A 17,432-nucleotide genomic window follows, 5' to 3' on the forward strand; every position below is an offset into this window, starting at 1 on the left:
GTCCTGAGATATTTGGCATTTGTTACGTATACAGGGTGAAGAGAAATTCGCCCACTCGGGCTTCGCAGCGCGACTCCTCACATGCCAGCGATAAATAAATGTGTCACAAAATTTCTTCCGCCGAGAACATCCAGCAGGAAAAGGACGTTAAAGAGTGGCAATTTGGCAACAATGTAACCACATGTAGGGTAGCTACCTCTGACAGCACATGCCGCTTGTGTGATACAGTTTGTGCAATCTGTAGAGTTTTGGGTTAGAATGCAGGAGGTCGAGGTTCGTTCCTAGGTTGGGGCACTCTTTTTTTATTTGCTAATTTCATTCTGACATTTCATACTGTAATATACGCCAATTTCTTAGGTCGCATGTACCGTAAATTTACAACATTTTGTAACGCTGAACATAAAAAATACGTGGTTAGACAAAGAAGAAATGCAGTTTAAACAAATGACTTCTCACAGGACAGAATAACTACAAAAACAATATCAGTTTCGAGATGCTAAAAATAATAGCACAGTTCAACAACACATCTACTTTTCATTTATATTACAAGTAATATTAGCGCTCAGATGTCGCACATTAGCAACCAGTGAAATTAGTAATGTCCACATTAATGACTGCATGACCTTCACAACAGACTACGTTGTCCTCAGAACAACAGATGCTCTACATTGCGCAATCCGCCGCATCATACAGCTCTGGACCCTTCGGAGTAAAGCTGCGTCCACACTAACAGTATGGTGGTGGTGGTGGTGGTGGTGGTGGTGGTGGTGGTGGTGGTGATGATAATATGATGCATTGACGTACATCATGCGGTTACCAGACTCAATGCTGAAAGGCATAATTAGTGGGACCATGGTGATAACACATACAAATAGTAACAGAGTTTTGGACATAATTCGCAAAGCACGTTGTTTGTCCTATTGGTAAATTAAGGCCCTAATGAAATGTAATGGACCTGAACGAGGCAAGAATAATAGTTGGTGCTGATATATGGGACCATTCGAGGAGGGTACAAAGAAAACAGGTTTCGCATCTAGTAGATAAAGTGGTGTGAATAAATTCACGCCCACGACTTAGAAAGGGCTTCTTTCATAGGTGAGTAATCTTTCATTTGTACGATTGTAGTTTGTAAGTGAAAATGTTTTCTAGAGACCCGCAGCAATCGCTCTTAAGATGCCAGATACCGTACCACCTGGACTACATTTACCAAATAAAAAACATATGCCTTAATACAGGATCGAACCATGGACCTCCTGCATGTTAACCCAGAACTCTACCCACTGCACCAACCGCTCAGCACACTTGATTTGTGATGACAGAGGTAGTAACCATACATATGGTTACAGTGTTGCCAGATTGCCACTCTTTAACGTACTTTTTCTGCCGGATTTACTCGCCAGACGAAATTTGGAGTGAGACATTTCTTTATCGCTGGCATTTGAGGAGTCGCGCTGCGAGCCCGAGTGCGTGAATTTCGCTTCACCCTGTATATGTCACTTTTATCATCAGCAAAGTATGGGACAAAGCACAATACATGTATGTAGTGGGTGGTCAGTGTGAGAAACCTGTAACCTGCACTGCATTAATGCTAGTAATTGAGATGAATTGATTACTGATAATCTATATAATCGATAATACAGTCTTATAAAACTGTGGTACTAATAACGATCTTTTGAAAATAGCTGACAGAAAAAAAATCTAATTGCTTAGTTTTTACCCCTCAGAAAATTTCATTTCACTCCTCAGGGGTAATTACCCCCCAATTGGGGATAATTAACAGCATTTGTCAAGTGACGCGCAGTGTTTGTGTGTCACATAACCGTGCGGTAACCGGCAGTCGATGAGGCAACACTGTAGCGGCAAGTGACAAATGTCAACTGTCAAGTAATTTTAATAGGACTGTAGCGGACGCACACAACCATCTATGAACATAAAGTTAAAACACGTAGACAATCACACGCGATGGGAAAGTCAGTACACCGGAAAACTTACACGGTAAGCAGTGAAGCAACTGCTGGAAGTAAAAAATTACCGGCTTACTGGTCGTGATTAGAGCGAAATCGCTACTGCGAACTAAGATTCTTGCGCTCTTTCGGATGGCGTGTGCCGAATCCGCGCAGCTTTGATGTTGAGCAGGCACCGCTGTGCAACAGGTTCCTCTCGGTACCACTTCTTGCACCATGCTGTTCAATACCAGACATCAATTACTGCCTGCCCGCCGGCATTGAAAGATCCCTCTCAAGGCGAAATTTCTTTCCAATTTAGGCATGACTGTTGTACAAAACTTGCTAATTGCGAAACCATTGTTCTTGTGCTCATCTTTCTCATTGTTTTCTGGAATCTTTGGAACTTTGGAGATGCAGAATTCACGGATTGACAAATCGAGAACAAACAGTCATTTTCGAACTATTTGATGTATCAGCTCCTACTTTGGCGGTGCTTGTCGTTAAACGCGAAGGTCAGGGCTGCTTCTTGAGCATTTAAAGTCACAGCCGCGAGAAGAAGTGCGCTGGATGTTTAGGCAGATCTTAACGATACTTGAATAACGTCCTACGAGCTCCACAGATACAATGAACTGCAGCACGTTTTTGAACTCTGCTTTTGTAGGTGAACGGTGTTCCACCGCCATATCACCGAGTTGAGAACAGGATACAGCGAAATGAAGGTCGGTGTTACCCACGTAAGTTCTGTAATAATCAGGTTACTATACACGATGTAAGTTCGTAGGTTTCCAAGGACAGTGTCATTCCGAATAAAATAATTTTGTGTATCAGTTAGGCTTTCTGAAGAGGACTGCTACAAAGTCGGTCTAAACGTCAGCTGTTCAGTTGCTTTGCTTTGATGTTGCCGCAGCCTAATACCGAAAATTATTTTATTCTCCATACATTATGTTCCAGAAAGAGTAACATTTTAGGAGGTGACAGAATAGACTAATCAGAATAATACGGTCCTTGTAATACGTGTTCAGTCTGTATTGTTTACACAGCTGCTGAGCGAGATAGTTTTTCTTCTGCGTGTTTGTACTCCATCGACTGTCATTTTTGTTTTGAAATTCAAGTGATCAAGCTGTGCTGAAGTTTTTCAACTACAATTCTGATTTGCTGACAATTCTCAAGTGGCGTTTGAGTATCCCTTTCTATTTACAAATGCTGAGTACGCTGATACTGTATCTGTGTGTGTGTTATTTGTAATGGATTCTGCTGCTGAGGCTTGCAGAGAATACAGTCGACGATTTCCTAGTCGCAGAGTACAAGACTGAAGAATGTTTACTCATGTTATAACTAAACTGTATGATTCTGGTACAGTGCCCAACAGTCATTCTTCATCTGAATGTACAATAGGACAGAGAGGATGGAGTAGAGGACAATATTTAATTAATAAGACGTAGTCCTTCATTACACGCGCAGTTTCTATACCTGTTGGTACTCCACATACAAGAATACGGCAGACGTGAACTGTGTGTCAGCTCTGTCCTTAGCGTGTACAGCGGATACATCATCTTCGAGGAGGAGACGGAGTTAGACGGTTGTAATTTGTCCTAGATTTGCTGCAAGTTGCCGATTAATCCCAGTAATATTGTTTACCGACGCTGCCCTTTCCACACAATAACATTTTTTCCCGGAAGCAAACAACACTACATATTTTTTTATTCGGTAATCCTCTCCCCAATATCTGTCCAAAAACGTGTCACAGTCTACCATACACGTAAAGACGGCGTTATTAAAAATGTAACAAAATTGACTCTACTGTATTAGCACGCAGTGCAAATTATCCACGGTAACGTAATTCTTCCACTTGCTGGAGCTGACAACAAAGAAATGGAAACACAGCGAAATGCACACTGGTCTATAGGTCAGCTATCTTCGGCTGTATGTTTGTGTGAGTACAACGTACACGAACGAAGAGAAGATAGAAATGTCACTCGTCTCGGAGGCGGGGTCAGGGATTTTCTCTGCCTCGTGATGGCTGGGTGTTGTGTGCTGTCCTTAGGTTAGTTAGGTTTAAGTAGTTCTAAGTTCTAGGGGACTTATGACCACAGCAGTTGAGTCCCATAGTGCTCAGTCATTTGAACCATTTTGAACTCGTCTCGGAATACGTAAGTTAGCACAAAATGAATGACCAGCCTTAGTGTAGGTTTCCTTGTTTTCCCTACAAAACCATAGGCAAATAGGACGATAAAATTTTCTCGACCTTTCTAACGTTTCAAGAGGTTAAATACACAAGTGTGTTCGATCGAGTGCTCCCCTGGCCTTGTCAAGTGGTGCCATAGGAGCACTCGGGTGTGAAAGCTCGTGGGTATTTAATCAGTATCCACCGTCGTGAAATCATGCATTTGTACAAATAGTAGGATGATTTATTAAGATCAATAGCGATTTCCTGCCTTATTCTTCCCTACACAGAGTTTGTAATCCAGTCTCGATGATGACGCCACGTTAGCTGTATCGTTTCAACTAATCTTTCCTTGAGGATGAGTATTCGTGAGCTCCGATGGCAGAGAAATGAGTGCAGTCGTCCCTGTCGCCTGCGAATATACTGTAAGCTGTTTTAAATTTAACTTCCTCTGGCCAATCATGCTATCCTCCCCCCCTCTCTCCCCCCCTCTCTCTCCCCCCCTCTCTCTCCCCCCTCTCTCTCCCCCCCTCTCTCTCCCCCCTCTCTCTCTCCCCCCCTCTCTCCCCCCCCTCTCTCTCTCTCTCTCTCTCTCTCTCTCTCTCTCACACACACACACACACACACACACACACACACACACACACGCGTTACCATTCAGTAACTGATTCGGAATTTTAACGATGTTTCTCCTTTGCATTAGTACACAGATAGACAGTGGCGGTTAACAGGAGCAAGAACAAATAATTTAGCCCTAATTGACTGTTTCGTTGGTTTATGGAGACCATATATTATGGATGGAAAAACACACGACTTAGAATATTCCATAACATTAATTGTTCAGCTAACAGGTTTCGGCTGTTCAGAGACGAAATACTGATAAGAATAAGCATAGCATTTGAAGCGACAAGCATCAGACCATATTGTTCAGTTATGCCGATGAAACATGCCACTAAAATTTACTGTTCTTCTCCTAGGACTTTTTCTAATTCGTCGTGTAATTCATTAAATCTGTGTGTCATACGTTATCTAAGCTGAATAGATTTACTTCACATTTTTACCGAAAAAATTGTACTCACTTTAGACATACATCGAATTAACTAATTGCTATTCTCCACAAAGATGACACATTCAGTTGTCACAGTCTGCAACTTAAAATGTTATCTTTACTGTGAGTAGTAATCTATCCTTTTCAAATGTTGCCGATATTCCAATCTACAATTCCCATTGTTTTAACGTAAATAATAGTAATCTTTGGCAGTTAGTTGGGAGACTCTTTGGATGCACCTAGTTTAAAATCTTTGATTTCACAAAACTCACACATGCACCATAGGTAATAGCCTCTCGAGAATTCCATATAGACAGTTGCTGTTATTCGAACGAAATGTAACTTACAAGTTGAGGCCGTCGACTGTAGGTCACGCGCCTCGATGATACTTCGTTCACGTGTTCGTGTTTGAAAACAAATCGACAGATATTTCAGATCTTTTTACCACAACATTTCGTCGTTTATGGTTAATCAACAGAGAGGTTTTGTGTGTCCAGTGACTACAATTAGTTGAGCAGCTGGTCCACAGAGAGAGTGTTTAAGGCATCACATTTCGAATTTGTGAGCTCAGGTTCTAGTTCGCTTCCCGATTTTGGTGTAACGTTTTTCAGAACAGTCAGCATTTCAGATTTATAAATACTATCCTTATCTTCCATGATTATAGACATGTTCTTGGTATTTTTGTGCCGTATCATCAAACGTGTACCCCACTGGTGCTGTTGTATGAAGTACTGTATGAAGTCTCATTTCTAGGCACAGTGACATTTATATCTGTAGATGACCTGTGTCGACCGTAACAAACGGAATGTACGGCATATGAGTACCACGCAGTGAACGCACAAGATTTTGTTAGTTAAGAGAATCAAAAGACCTTTTCAAGTTGACAGTGGGTGTTTCGCCTAATACCACATCAGCGTTCTCTGTTTGAGCTGTTGGCACAGACACATCATAGGACATTGGAAAATATCTGAAACACTAGGGGAAAGTTACCTGCGAAGCTGTTGGAGACGCACGGTATACAGGGTGTTTCAAAAACAGTTTTACAAACTTTGGGGACGGGTTCCTTACACCAAATGAAGACAAAACGTATATTAAAATTGGGCTCCAAAGCACATTAAGAGCTATGAGTACATGTTCATCTTCGCTACTATGAAACAATCTCTCCCATTGAACAAGCGCTCATAGCTCCTACGGTGTGCGTTTTAGAGCCTTTGTTTACTAGATTTTTTCCTTGTTTTTGTGTAAGAAACCAGTCCCCATACCTTGCAAAACTATCTTTGAAACACCCTGCGCAAGATTTCCAACATAGCATTCATCTCAGTGCACCTGAACTTTTGAAATCTGAAAGGATGTGTGTGGAACACCATTCCTCGGAGACGGGTCAGATTATCTTCTGTATCTGCAGATGCTCTCACGGTAGCCAGTGAAAGCGGCATCAGGCACTGATGCTGGTGTGAGCCATTGTTTTGTTGCCGGATACATCTAATCGTTTCTTTGTAACAGTGTACGTCATGCGCGGAATGTCATTAGCTTCTTGCAACTTCTGTGCAGCGTTCCTTTTTTTACTTCTTCAAACTTTAGGTTACTTCTTTTAATGATGTGTTCAATCGCTTTTCTGTATCACAATGACTCTCAGAAGATAACGCCTTCTCTTCAGATCGTAGCGAAAAGTACTACGACGTGAAACAGTACTACCCGAATCGCTTAGCCGTTTGATCTGGTATTCAGAAGAGCTGTTTGCCACAGGTCAGCGTGACCGACATTACTTTTGCAGAGGTCTGCTGAAACTAGTTAACAAACAAGGCTCCACTATGATAGTGTGTATCGAGGCTGAACCGCTTTTCTGTACTACTGCTTTGAATTGATCCGCGTAATAATCAACAGAGGCAGCAAGAACGAAAGCAAGAGGCTGCTCACGACGTAACAAAGGAATTATCTGTAATTCGTTTCCTATTACAGTAGGACGACCCAGAAAGTAAGTTCGGATAAGCGTCGTCAGAGAATATCACGAAATATTACTGTCGGGTCCTCTTTTTGTTGTTGTATGATTCTCGGCAGTTGTTTGCCGACAAATATTGTAATCCATACAACATAACCAAATTAAAGCAGTTATCATTGTAACGGTTGGTTCCATAACTAGATCGACCTGGATATCGTTCGCTCTCCGTCTCTTGCGATCTTAGAGCCCAATCATACATGACGACATAACAGGGACTATAGCTAGAAGTGTGACCTTTATGTTTGAAGTCGATCCTAATTGTTGCACAGCGGTAAATCAGTTGAAGTGCCTCAAAAATTCCAAGGGTCTGTAGATAATACAGAATCTCAAACTTTCGGATTTTCCTTATATGTAGCCAATGAAGCTAACAAGTCATCGCCATTTGTGTTGTATACATAGAAAGATATCTACACAGAAGTTTCTTTTTTTTCCTCAAGGTAATGAACCGTAACTATTTCAATGAGCATCTATTTTTTTTGTGATTACAAAGACTATTTGTGTCACTTCTCTTTTTTTGCTTGATGAATGATCGGCACCCATTCGCAACAAATAAATGGGGAGCGAAAAATCATCTAACACATAGTTACATTATAAAAACGTTTAGGATCGTACAACGATAGATCCGCCATGGTCGATTAACCGTGTTTACCCGAGCTCGTCCTCTGCAAGAAGTGTATCCTCGTAAACGTTGCAGTAAACTTTATTTTCTTCTTTACTCATCGAAGGTATAACGTCTTATGTATGGAGACAGTTCATGCTACACCTCCATTTTTCCACTTAGAAAACTCCCCCTCATCTGCATATGGTTTAATAAGTAACTGTCTTTTGTCAAGAAAGAAAGAAAATATAACAAAGACTTAACAAAATCAACTAATCAAATGCCAAGGAGTGAGGCTAAGATGCGGTCTGCCTCATAAAGTATTCATGATTTATATTAATAGTGGTAAAAGTAGATGAGACTTCTATAATTCACATTTTGACCCAAATTAATTTCTTATCACTGCTGTTTTACGATATTCACCTCATTCTGATATTTAGAAAAGAAATTAGCAGCAATTCAGGAGCTAAACATAATACGTGTTGAATGTAATAATAAGATCAATTGCTTTTTTATCAGTGGTTTTATATAAAGTAAAATTAGTCTTATAACATAGAATATGAGGCAGCTTAACCATTTTAATAACCTTGAGTGTGGCTTGTCTTACAATAACTACAACGACAACGTATACAAAATAAACTGAATAATTTTAGCATGAAACAGTCAGCAAGCACCTAAAAGTAAAATATAAAAAATAAAAAAAAGAGGCTTTCTCTCTCGTCGTCGCGTGAGTAGTGATATTAATGGCTTTCAAAAGGGAAGAATCTAGTCAGATGGAAAATGATAATAAATGAGAGAATTTTAGAACAAGTATTCCACTTCACTTACCTAGGATATGATATTAGTTTTAACTATTATAAAGACATTGAGTAAACTTCAATCTATCAGCGGAATATCTCGAAGAATTTTGTAAAGGAGAAAGAGAAACAAAACACAATTAAAATTAAGTAATGTTATAGCTGTAGCTACTCTTGTATGTGGTTCCGAATCACGGTCAAAAACAAAAAGAAAGAAAAACCGACGTGTACAAGCAGCAGAGATGAAGCTCATGAGGTACGTGAAGGGCTGTAATAAAATGAATAAAAATAAGGAATGAAACAGTAAGACCAGATTTTAATTTTTTTTCACTTAATGACGAGATAGAAGAGAATAAAATGAAATGGAAGGATCATGTTGTTATTATGATACGAAATAGATAACCCAAAGAAATAATGAACTACCGGGTGACTGAAGAGAAAGCTAATGAATAGTTGGACGGATGATAAGAGACCGGAACACGTGACGACAGCACCTGATCCTTGGAAGACGATGATAGTGATCCTCTGCACATTTCGAATGGCATGTAATTGTTCCTAAAGAATGTTAAACAGCCTTCTTCGTATTCTATTGTAAACTGATTCGCATGTATTTGCTTTACTTTTCTATTTTTTTCCTGACACTCTTCGTCAGTAACACTAACAAAAGCGGTGACACAGGCGCATACGATAACGCATTTCTACTTGAAATCCACCATTAAAATTATTTAAGCAATAAGACATACGTTTACTTGTGGCTCCCCATGTGATGGCGTTTTCTGCCTTGTGCTGCCTTCCCCCTTCCTAACTCCTCCTTCTCTCGGTCTCTCTCTCTCTTTCTCTCTCTCGGTCTCTTTCTCTCTCTCGGTCTCTTTCTCTCTCTCTCGGTCTCTTTCTCTCTCTCGGTCTCTTTCTCTCTCTCTCGGTCTCTTTCTCTCTCTCTCTCGGTCTCTTTCTCTCTCTCTCGGTCTCTTTCTCTCTCTCTCGGTCTCTTTCTCTCTCTCTCGGTCTCTTTCTCTCTTTCTCTCTCTCTCTCTCTCTCTCTCTCTCTCTCTCTCTCTCTCTCTCTCTCTCTCAATTTCTGTTTCTGACTCCTCTAACCTGACTGTCACACATTGGGACCTGACTGTCACACATTGGGAAACCGCCGCCAGACTGTGGCAATGTGACAACTGTCCTCTGATTCCTGTCAATATTTACGCAGATACCTTGAACAATATAATTAAGAAACATAGCACTTAATTATTTCTTTCCTCTCTTTTGGTAGTCTGTAGGAGTGTACATAAACATTTTCTAACTTCCATTTTTCTACGAGCTTCGTGTTACGAACTCTCGTTTGTCCGCTCTGTTTGTATACGATCGGCTACCAGCATTGCTATTGTTTTCGGCGTTAGTTCAGGCAGTAGCAGACAGTAGCGGTCACGGATAGCGGTAATGCGGCTTTGTAACCGCTAATCACAGAGCTAAAAGTAATTTGTGGCACCATGACTTATTCAGCGTCTCATTACCCAAGAGCTGGCTGGTTTGTGGACGGGCGCAGTGACAGGCAGCGTCACTTCCACCTCCAATTAGGCTGGGTAATCAACGCGGATTGCCGATAAGCTCGATTTCAGCGAGCGAAAGCCTCTGTTAGTTGTGTAATAACGCCCTTTGATGACAGCGCTGCCTCCGTCTACCCAGAGCAAATATCACATGGAACCCCTGTTGACAAAAAGGCGCACCGCTCTGATTAGCTGACGCCCGTCTCTTATCCATTTGAACAGTGCGACACCTATTAGAGCTTCCCCTCCTCCGCGTCTGTGATATCATCGTGCATCATTTATTATAGTTTTCTTTGCTGCCTTTCTTTCCATCCATAGTTTACATTTTATTATTTACCCTTCGCTTCTTCACTGCCGTCCTACATTCTGGTCTTCACCTATTGCACCGTCTTAATCGTATGTTTAACACGAAGTTAAATAGCGCGCTATGTATTCCTCCGTGATTATTGCTATCTATCCTGTGGAACGCAAAAGACGGCGTGTCGAATACAGACATACGCAATTACTGCGGTACGTTTGTGCTGCCGTCTCGCGACTCACACATCGCTTTACCGAAGCGCGTGAGGCATGTGTAATATAAAAGCTTATTGTCGAGATTCTAGTTTTCTTTCTACGCACGTAATAGGCTCGGCAGAAACTCCTGCAAACTCGGATGTTATTTCTGAAATCAACCCTGCCTGTAGCGACGAATTCTTTTTTTTTTTTTTTTTTTCAGGAATGTCTCAGTCATTAATCACAACCGTGTCTCGCTCTTTTTAACTGTTTAGGCGCCTATCATTCACTGCAGCAAGTTCACACATTTTCACAGCGCATAAAACGACATGAGCACGGCTGGCGGAACAGAGAAAATCACTGTCCAGTGAAAATTGAAACAAGAACTACACGATTAAAACATTTAACACCCCGACTGGCAAAAACAGAGAACTTTCAAGGGTTTGGAGTGCCTCACTGCGTCATTCTCGCTAGAATAACATTGAAATAACTGGTACACGAGTAAGGCCCGTTCCAGTGTCCTTCGAGCATGTGATGTAGGTGCACTGCGCATAACAACCAATCGCTAAGCTTGCTGAGTAGGTATTTTGTCTACGATAGGTTTAAACTTGGGATGAATAAAGTACAGTGTACCTCGTAATGTAGGCGTAATTTGTCTGTCATACGTCGATTACTGACGAACGTAGGCCCTACGTCGGTAACGTTTTAGTTCACAGTCTGTACTATCATTCTGATACCTTATTATAGTACGTAACAGTGCCGCAGCTGTAGCTATTCGTTAATGAGACGCCACCCTTCCACAGTTAGAGAAAAATCGCAATTAGAAAACGATTATTAACAAAGAAAGCAAATCATCAGAACATCCACACGAGTAAAAATAATGGCTTCACAATACATGTCGTACAACGGGACTACCAGTTCCCCAAAACAATTTCAGTGGTTTAAAATACTGATAACTTGACTAAAAGGTCATCCAGAGGCATGAAGCAATTTTTTGTTTTGTTTTAGGGTTTATTGGGGAGGTTAATTTTTTTGGCGAAGACCAAGACTTGGCTACACTAATCATTTTCAGACGGATGTAGGCTGCAGTAGTTACGCAGAGATGAAGAGGCTTACACAAGATAGACTATCGAGGAAAGCTGCATGAAAAATGTCTTCTGATAGAAGATTAGAACAACAACAACATACCTTTCTCTAGGTGGCAAGTGGAACATTTCAATAACTTTCTTAAAGAAGAAATTGTATCTAACACCAAAAGGTCTTCAAATTTATCATTAGCATTACTCTGTCTCTCACTGTCGTGTGGTAATGCACACTCAAAGTAATTTGGCCACGACACCATTTCTTTCCTAGATAACTTACTCACTCTCAGCAGTTGTGTATAAAAACATCATTTATGTTAGTAATAAGAAACAATACTAATTTTCTTTCGACAATTTGTGCGTACTTATGTATTTATGTACAAATCTTTTAACTGGGCGCTACTTCGGCGGCTTGTGGGTCCTTTACCCACCCCAGTTAGCCAACAGCGGAAAGGGGGTCTGCGGCTCACCGTGGGGTGCGAACCACGTGTCGTTGCCGACGAATCTCCACACCACGGAGAAGTGAATGCAAGGTTAAAACGCAGACTGAAAAATCCGTGGTCCGACCAGAATTCGATCCCGCGATCTCTCGGTTTTCAGGCACGCACTTTATCGCTGGACCACCAGATCAGACACTTTCCTAATGAGTGCTTGGTGCAGTCGTCCTGCGTTTTTGAAATAAATCGTCTTGTGAGACAGATTTTTTTCTCTACACTGGATCTCAACATTTTGATTTACAGGATACGTACAGCAGATCTCAAACATGTTTTTATGTAGGTTTAACACCGGGATTCGCTTGTATTTATATTGTCCTTTCTGTTTAGCTTGTCACACATCTTTTCTCTTCCTGCTGCTTCCCCTGGATTCCGCGATTACAGGAATGAGCGATGCAGTGATCATCTCTCGTCTTCAGGCGGGGACAGATCTATGCACCAGAATGACGACCAAGCCTTTTGCGAGGCGTTATTTCTCCAATTTTTCCATCACTAAAGACAAGACAATCATCATTAGCAGTCACAACCAAGCGTATTTCCATATAATTAGCAGCTCTCATTCTGGTGTATCAGCAGCTCCATTAGGAAACATCACAAACACGTCTAGTCTTCATATCATAACCTTATAGGTGCTCACGAAAGCGTTATAAATATAATCTTGCCGGAAATGTCGAATACATATGTGAGTAATCGATTTTCAGAAAAGGGGGCGGGGCCGCACACGTCTCAGGAAGTAAGACATTTGACGACCATGTAGAATGAAACCGGTCACAAAATTTTGACAATGTGTTCTAAAGAACTAACCTAAAAACTTACTGTTAGGAAACTGAATTTTCGTTCTGATTAACGATAAACAACCATTATGATTAGAAACGGCGGAAGTGTAATAAAAGGAATGAGCAGATTTTGTTAAGAAAATTTGAATCGTGGTGACTTGAGGTTCTCTGGTATCTGGTGACAAAAATTTTTACTCTAGGTTTTCTTTCGATGATAAGGGTCATTAAATTACCACTGGATTAATTTGGTTTTTTTGGGAAGAATTCCATCTCGATTGATTTTTCCAATTATTCGTAAGCACAATGGACAAAAACTTGGTCACACCCAGAGGACATCACGCTAATATCGTGTAACGCCGCCTTCGTCTTTCATACAGACTTCAGTTAGGGGAAGAGCTTTCGTCAGGTATGCCACATCCAGCCGAAGCCACCATTCGATGACTAGACCCCACGTTGTGACTGACACACTGCAGTGGCAGTCAGCCAGCCACGCTTTACAAGGGGCTGCTAGTAACTGCAAACCAGGCAACACACCAAGCGGGTGGTGCTCGAGGAAGAACTAAGACTGGATAGCGGTTGGCTCCTACCACTCGACTCGCTGAAACGCCAGTCACATAGTAACTTCAGTCGAATTATACCAGAATGCGGGGATGTTGATTGACACGTTTCGTCTGCTGTTCCAAATAGCTCCAGGCATCTATGGGATTAAGATCAGAATATGGAGCCGGCCACCCGTGGTGCTATAGGCAGTCTTGAGTGTTCGTCAAAGTAGGAACGTATGCGCGTAGGGCTGTGACCATGACTGTTCCCTATATAGTTATATGGATATGGTGTCCTTTGTCTCATGTCCGAAAGAACAGACACCATATCAATATAAGTATATAGTTCTGACAATACCGGCAATGACCACCTTCTTCGGTGCGGATACACACACATTCCCCGAACTCTTATGGGACTTGGTAAGAATGTTTTCCACGAGTAATGAGTGTGTTGGGGTGGGGCACTATGAATGTAGTGTGTGGACATATAAGGTGAGAATGTGGGTCTCGCGGGTGCCGTGCGCGAGATAGTCCCTGCAGTCGTACTATCCTCTGCGCCCTAGGTGGCTCAGATGGTTAGAGCGTCTGCCATGTAAGCAGGAGATCCCGGGTTAGAGTCCCGGTCGGGGCATACATTTCCACCTGTCCCCGTTGATATGAATCAATGTCCGTCAGCAGCTCAAGGTATTAATATAATTCTAAAGACTGTTCCCATCCTGTCAGCTGTGTCCAAAGCATTTCATCATGAGGATGTAAAAGAAAAGGCAATACCTGGTCGCCGAGGAGGTTGAAATAAACATCCTCATGCATCTCCTCGGTGACGTAGAAGTTTGGACCCAAGTCGTGGCACGAAAAACACTAAATCACAAAATCATCGGTGGCGTGAACTAAGTCATCTCCACAAACTTCTTCATTGGGCTGTCGATGCGCTCGACGCCTTGCATCATTTAGGCAAAATTTCGACTGTGACAGTATTGCATGACTCCAGTCAGCTGATGTCCGGTTTGTGTGGTTTGTCTCATTGAAGAGGTTGCCACTGTGAACAATGACCTTTTGCGGGGAACCCAGCTCCAAATGTGTACTGCATGCAGTTGCCTTCACAATGTTCGCTCAGAAACTGGTTGAGACGGAAATGTGCTCACCGACAGTACACTGCCAGTTAGGTTTAAAACCGATTATCGATGACAAGGTATGGCATCCGTCTCCTGTCCGTGACGGTGCTCTTATGCCGTGTTGCATGGCTACGAGCCACACACCTTTTCTTAAACGCACATCGAACAGTTTTTACTGTGATAAACCAATAAATTTGGTAACTTCATTTACCGTGTGGTCATGGCAATATCCAAATACGCCTATAATGAAGTGCTCTCTGAAAAAAATCTGCATAAACATTGAATCAGACCTTGAGAACATTTCAAAGTGGTCCAAAGATTCACAACTAGCTTTAAATGTTCAGAAACATAAAACAGTGCACCTCACAACTAAAATTCGTATGTCCTATGAGTACAGTATCGGAGAGCAACTGCTGGAATCGATCAACACATACGAATAACTGGGTGCAACAGTTTGTAGTGACATGAAATCGAACGATCATATAGGCTCAGTCATATGTAAATCAGCTGGCAGAACGCTGTTCATTCGTAGGATATCGTGAAACGCAAACAGTCTAAAAATCGGACTGCGAACGAACCATTTATGCAACTGTTCGTAGAATATTGTTCAACTGTGTTGCACCCGGTCACAGATGCTGAAGAAATTGAACTGGTAAACGCTTGAAGATATAGACGAGCTACCACGTGAGACGTTTCCCAACACGTGACAGAAATGGCACAGCAAATAGTAATATACGATGAAGAAACAGTCATTCAGTCTTGGTTGCAGGTTAAGTATTTATTAATTTACTGATGACTCGTTTAGCCTGATTCAGGTATCTTCAGACTGGCTGAATATTAGATGGTGTTAGGTACATGCGATATCGATCATACAGAACGTCCCAGTAAATAACTGCCCTCGTCAACTACCTGGAAAAATTTCGCAGTGTCTTTGTGGAGGCATGCGACGTAGTTCCATGAATGCAAAACAGTCAGGCCTATGCACATAGCACAGGACACCTCCGACATTTTATATGATAACATCAGATATTCAGCCAATCATAAGATGTCTGAACCAGGCGAAACGCTCATTTTTAAATAAATAATAAACTCATCCCTGCAACTAAGACTTTGTTTGTTCTATCTCGTGAAAGGCTACGTGTCAACTTTCCAAAAACATCTTTAAGTGGTGAATTTAAGTATAGTCATAGTAACAGTGATGAACTATACTACTACATCCTACGTATCGCTCATGCATGAACCTTGAGGAAAACATTAGACTAAATATAGCGCGCACAGAGGTTTTAAGTAAGGATGGCGATTGTCGGTTTTTTTTTTCAACGCCACTTTAACAATATTGCTAAACTTAGTCCATCGTTCGCTACTTTTCTCTAAAAGTGATACATGGTTGAATACCACAAAAAAATCATCAGTATTCTCTTACTGATTCTATTTTTTTAAAGCCTACTCAGAAATCATGTTGTAACCCTGGATCATACCACTATTTGGGCATTACGAATAGTCAATGCTAAAGGGTGAAAACTGACATAGAAAAACTATGTTTTTCACGTTAATTTGTCCCTTTTGGAAAGCCGCAAGCGGATAAAGACAGATTATGCAGACACACACAACAGTGCGGTACTTTGTATTTTTGTTGTAAATTATGAATGAACTGTTAAGTTTTAACTTTTGTCCTTATATCATGTCGCGAGGTTGTTGTGACTCCTCCATTTCTTAATTTCTTAGCAATTGGTCATTGCAGTTTATTGATACCGCTTTGTAAAGTACTTAGATATTAGGGATGCTGCCGCACAGTAACACAGGGTGTCAGAAAAATCTTTCCCTGATTACATAATTTGATAACTCAGGCTAGAAGTAAGTTACAAATATGAAACTGGTGTCTAATTGTTTACAAACTATCAAAGTTTTTTCACACATCAGTAACCTTCCACATGCGTACCGTTGGTAGCACGTAGCACATCTAGGCGATATTCAGTTCCCGTCCACACATTAGCCAACATCACTGGAGGGATCGATTCAACGACTGTGGTTATCCGTTGCTGCAGGGTTTCAAGATCTGGTACACGTGTTCGGTAGACCTCGTCCTTGACATAACCCCATAAAAAGAAGTCTAATGGGGTTATGTCAGGAGAGCGTGGAGGCGAAACCGTTGACCCATCACGACCAATCCATTGCCCAGGAAAGGTCATATCGAGAGAGGCACAGACGTCCAAACCCCAATGAGGAGGTCCACCGTCTTACTGAAACAAGACATCGTGGTGATACTGAAGCAGTTGAGGAACAGCATACAGTTGCAACATATCCAGATACACTGCAGATGTGCTGGTAGCCTCAGCGAAGAATGGCCCGATAATTCGATCGTGCAATAGCGCGCACCAAACATTCACCTATGGACTGCCTCTGGTGCACTCCATGACCTTGCCAGGGTTGTTGTGAACCCCAAATGCTGACATTATGGCGATTCACTACTCCACTGACAAAAAAGGTCGCTTCGTCGGAAAAGGCAATTCGCCTGAGATAACCATCATCGTCCGCAATACGTGATAGCATTTCGACCGCAAAGTAATATCGACGTGTACTGTCATTGGGGAACAAGGCCTGAACGATTTGCACTTTGTATACACGAAACAATAAACACTTGTGTAAAATGTCATAGAGAGAGCTTTTTGGCATCTGTAATTCACGTGAGGCCTTGCCCACCGATTTCTTCGGACAGCAAAGACTGCTTTACAGCTTCCACCCTGTCTGCTGAGGTTCTTGGTCGCCCAGACCTCGGAAGGTCAGCAACCGATCCTGTGTTCTTGAACTTCTCATACCAGGCTTTAATGCTCTTGACATCAGGTGGAT

The 17,432-nt window shown here is 41.7% G+C and overlaps 1 long non-coding RNA gene and 1 other non-coding gene across 3 annotated transcripts in view; both read left to right on the top strand.

The window, feature by feature from the left end:
• Positions 1-17,432, top strand: part of LOC126179974 (uncharacterized) — a 584,069-nt gene that overhangs the window by 428,811 nt on the left and 137,826 nt on the right. The gene's annotated exons all lie outside the window — the stretch shown is intronic.
• On the top strand, positions 14,030-14,104 carry Trnat-ugu (transfer RNA threonine (anticodon UGU)). The gene has a single exon. It is a non-coding gene; the product is annotated as a tRNA-Thr (tRNA).

The sequence above is a fragment of the Schistocerca cancellata genome, chromosome 1 (genome assembly GCF_023864275.1).
Source record: "Schistocerca cancellata isolate TAMUIC-IGC-003103 chromosome 1, iqSchCanc2.1, whole genome shotgun sequence".
Classification (NCBI taxonomy): Eukaryota; Metazoa; Arthropoda; class Insecta; order Orthoptera; family Acrididae; genus Schistocerca; species Schistocerca cancellata.